The sequence below is a fragment of the Podarcis vaucheri genome (assembly GCF_965113315.1).
Source record: "Podarcis vaucheri genome assembly, chromosome: 1".
In the NCBI taxonomy this organism is placed as follows: Eukaryota; Metazoa; Chordata; class Lepidosauria; order Squamata; family Lacertidae; genus Podarcis; species Podarcis vaucheri.
This window is the reverse complement of record NC_138759.1, coordinates 111,869,756-111,874,829: the sequence shown is the minus strand read 5'-3', so window position 1 is coordinate 111,874,829 and position 5,074 is coordinate 111,869,756.

Sequence of the window (5,074 nt, the reverse complement as noted above, 5' to 3'; positions counted from 1 at the left end):
CGTTATCGGTTTTTGCAGTTGTGAACTCTCCCTAAATTGCAAAAATGCAATATATTCTCCAGTATGTGCAGTATGTAAGCAGATACCCCATTTCTTTGGATCCAGCTGCTATATTATTGGACAGCCTAAACTCAGAGCTGGTTCCCACTAGAAGGAAAGAAACAGTTTTTGTTGTTTACTAGCACCTTCATATTTCCAATAGCATCACAATGGTGGTGTAAAATTCACCCCAGATTAACGGTTGATTGAGTAAAGTATGGGAAATTGAGGAGATCTCTTAGCAAATCAAAGGAACTTTCAATCCTTCATACTCAGGTGGCTTTGGGGAGTTCCCATCTTTAATTTAATTGATTCTACTAAAATTCTCCAAAAGATATTGAGACCTTTCATTTTTATGTTATAAAACAAGTCATCATTGTATTATGCCCAGGAGGCTAACAAGTAAATAACAGTGCAATACCATAAATACACTTACAGTATTTAGGACTCAATGGGAGTTCTAAGGAGAAGTAGATAGGATTGCACAGTAAAAGTATTTATCTGTAATTCACTTTTTGTCCTTACAAATTTGGGACACTGAGCTCTGTTTTTATTGAAATCATTTCTCCTTCTATAGCCTTAGTTTGAACCCCCCTGCCAAAACCCCCTCAATCACCCTAGATGGCAATGTGGAGCCTTTCAGACGTTGTGGACTGCAGTTCCCATCAGTCCCAGCAAGCATAGCCAGTGGCCAGGAATTATGGGAGTTTTAGTCCAGCAATGTCAGGAAGGCGCCAGGTTGGGTATCCCTACTGTATCATGTGAGAGTCAAAACTTGAAAACAAAAGCCTATTGCCTGTCTCCAGCATATGTTGACTTCAAAGTAAGCCCCATTTATTTCAAAGCAAGTGATATCAAAGCAAGTATGCAGAGGGTAGCAGTTCTTCTATGATTTGTTTTTCTCTACAGAATGCCAAAGAGGACCGGGGGGGGGGGGAGTAAATGTGGCAGGAGGGGATCTAAAATGCAGGATATAGCCTAAAGTAATATATTCAGGTTCATTTAATACAGAAGCAAAAGCTGGCAGTGAAACACAAAGAAAACCGAAACACAGGAAATTTTGTCTGAAACACTGTAAATGTTTCTAATCAGCCTCCAAACTCAAGCCAAATGTTAACCATTTATGGGAACAGCTTCCATATAAAAAATTGGAATCAGGCACTGACTCCGGCAGCGTTTAGCGAATATCTAAAGCAAAGAGTTTCAGCGGAGTGGGGGCTTCTCCCTCCTCTTTTGCCTAGTGGAACTGTACTGCAAAAATAATAATAATAATTAGATTAGTTTGTGGAGCACTTTCCCATTTATGACATGTGGTTACCTCCATCACGCTGACAAGGCAATTCAATAATAATAATAAAAACCCTGCGAGGTAGCTTCCTTATACCACAAAGATCTGTTGAGGGAATTTAGAACACATTTCTGTTGCATTTTAATAGGATTTAACTGGTGGAAACACAGTAGAGAAGCCAAGATGAAATGGCAAGAGCTGTCCTTGGAGAACCACCGGCAAATGAGCTGGAGACTGTTGATGGTCCATGGAATACGAATTGCAAACCCCTCAGGAAGAAGCGTTTTGCCAAGTTACGAACAACTACGCTTCCCATTACAAATACTTTCTCTTTATTCACATTTTGGAAAAGTCACATCCGATTTCATATGTTAACAGAGAAGGCATGCTTCCCTATACAGTGGTACCTCTGGTTACGTACTTAATTTGTTCCGGAGGTCTGTTCTTAACGTGAAACTGTTCTTAACCTGAAACACCACTTTAGCTAATGGGGCCTCCCGCCGCCGCCGCCGCCGCGCAATTTCTGTTCTCATCCTGAAGCAAAGTTCTTAACCCGAGGTACTATTTCTGGGTTAGCGGAGTCTGTAACCTGAAGCGTATGTAACCTGAAGCGTATGTAACTTGAGGTACCACTGTAGTTTGGTCTTAGCCTCAGGTCTAGTCCCAGCCTCAGGATTCTCCCCAAGCTCCAGACCTCCCCTCTCCAGGTGACATCCCTAACTGGTTCCAATCTGCGTCCACTTCTAGTGCTGTTACCTGGCTGGAATGTGATAATGCCTCTTGCTTGGGGGTTGTAGTTCAACAACAGCTGTAGGCCCAAAGGGTTCTCCACACACGTACTAGGCCAGAGTTTCCCAAACTTGGGTCTCCAGCTGTTTTTTGAGACTACAGCTCCCACCATCCCTAAGTAGCAGGACCAGTGGTCAGGGATGATGGGGATTGTAGTCCAAAAACAGATGGAGACCCAAGTTTGGGAAACCCTGTATTAGGCCATCTCAGTAACGACTGAATTATATAGCTTCAAAACAAGCAAGAACACATCAAGGGCCATTGCAGAACATAAATATTGAGGCTGAGCTTTGCTCTAATTTAGTAGGCTAGATGGCTTCTACAAACATCAGAAGCCTCCTGCTGCTTTTTGGACCAGTGTACAGACCAATATAATGTTGCACGCTACCCCAATCTCCGAGCAGGGCAAGATTCCAGGCGCTTAACCAAGGTTTGGTTCCCTTCGGAATGAGGCACAGTGGAGACGCTGGTGTCTTTATGATATATGGTTTATTTTACACCTCTATACAACCTAAGCCTACGATGGAGGGGCTTACAGCATTAACACCCCAAGAGGGTCTTCTCCCATAGCCACAGCCTTGGATCCCAACAAAAACTGGGCATAGCATGTGTCTCTTGGCTGCTTCTAGCTTGCACACACAACTCCCAACTCTGGCCTTTGTCTTTCTCACCACCAGTGAATTGAATGACTGAGGGGGTGCACCCATTTGCTAGCTGGCACAGAGGCATTTCGTTCATTACCTTAATGGCCCATACTTAAGAGGACCTCATTACCTCACCAGGCAGGAAGCTAGACTGGCCATTCCAGGAATGGAATCCACACTGGATCCAGGACTTTGAAAAGGCTCAGACATGCAGCCTACCCTTGCCCCACTCCTAACAATGTTATATTTAGGGCTGTAAAGTAGACATCACTTGCCTTCCAGCCTTTTACAGTTGCGGCTCACTAAAATGCACCACACCATTATATGAAAGCTTGTAAAATGACTATAACCGCTTAGAGCACATTTTTAAAACAACCACCATGGTTGAAACGTTTTAGTGCAGAGCAGATGTGGGGAACCCAACCTCCCCCCCCCCCGGCATCCTGGATTCTTAATCTAGCCATACGTACCCTTCCCACTATTTCACGTGCTGCTTCTCTGCTCCATAGAAATATAGCCATGTTTGATTTGTGTGTGCAGGGCGTGTAAATGTTTGGACTAGTCCACTGCCAATATGCAGACCCCAGCCACATTCCCCCTAGGCAGGCATGGCCAAACTTGGCCCTCCAGATGTTTTGGGACTATAATTCCCATCATCCTTGACCACTGGTCCTGTTAGCTAGGGATGATGGGAGTTGTAGTCCCAAAACATCTGGAGGGCCAAGTTTGGCCATGCCTGCCCCAGCGCCTTTGGTCTTCAGGCAGCCTAATATGAGAAATGTGGCCACAGGCCTTACTGAAGCATGCTCAAGGTGAGTGACAAAATGTATTTAAAGTATATTTTCCTCCACCTCTAAATTGGCAGCCCATTACTATTAATAATGTGGATTCTGGGGTGTGTGTGTGTGCTGATATAGGATCTATCCACTGTTGACTGGAACAAGTGAAAAAATAGTATTTCCCCCCTCCCCCCAAAACTGACACACTGAACAAAACCACACACCCAAACTTCAACACCAGCCTCTACCTAATCTTCAGCTCCAGGGGACAGAATAGCACATACACATGAAGCCAGCAGATGAGTCCTGCAAGGGCCCAGCAGAGGTAACCATGGCTACAAACTCACATATAGACATTGGAGCGGTTGTGGCACAGGCCCCAGGCTCCTTAGAATGATGTACATCAAAGAGTCAGCCAAAGCTCCCTCTTCTCTCCTCTTCCCCACTTGCCTGGCAGACTACCAGCACCAGAGAGAACCTCATATAGAACATTAAATGCTGCTTCCAAGCTCCAGCGAATGGAGGTGTCTGGAAGGACTCAGAGGCCAGGAGGAAAGGGATACACAAACATTCATAAACACACACACACACACACACTTTCACAAAACAGTAAAGGTAAAGGTACCCCTGCCCGTACGGGCCAGTCGTGTCCGACTCTAGGGTTGTGCACCCATCTCACTTAAGAGGCCGGGGGCCAGCGCTGTCCAGAGACACTTCCGGGTCACGTGGTCAGCGTGACGAAGCTGCTCTGGCGAGCCAGCACCAGTGCCACACACAGAAACGCCGTTTACCTTCCCGCTATAAAGCAGTTCCTATTTATCTACTTGCACTGAAGAGTGCTTTCGAACTGCTAGGTGGGCAGGAGCTGGGACTGAACGACGGGAGCTCACCCCGCCGCGGGGATTCGAACCACCGACCTTATGATCAGCAAGTCCTAGGCACTGAGGTTTTATCCACAGCGCCAGGGCAACATAAAAATATTTGAACACAAAACAAATAATCATACCTACATTAAAACCAGCTTTTTTTTTAAAAAAAAAAAGGACAATAAAACATCCCATCAATGGAAAAAGTCCACATATAGTTAAAAGCCTGAGGCCTCATGAAAAAGGCTTACTTTCAGTAGTCTTGACATGAGGACTAGGGTCTTTGCACCAGCCTTTGCATTTGAGCCCATGGGCATGCCTCTACAATTTGCCGTTCCTTTCTTTAAAACCATGTGACTGGAACTATTTGTACAGATTTGTATGTATTTATAAGACAGCCACAGGCATGCTGAAAAGCAGGAACTGCCTCAGCATACCAGTGTCCCTTTTATTGTGGGCAGCTGTGAAGAAGAAAAAAAGAAAGCAACCCCTTTTCTTCCCATGTTACAATCTCCACCCATGCTGCTATTTTAGACACAGGTGTACCCAACCTGGGAGAGACAACCCAAAAATACTGCATATCTGGTGCTGCCTGCCAACCCACCCCCTCTCATTTGCTGTATTAATATATTACATTTCTAAAAGGGTTGTTTTTTTTTAATTAGCTCT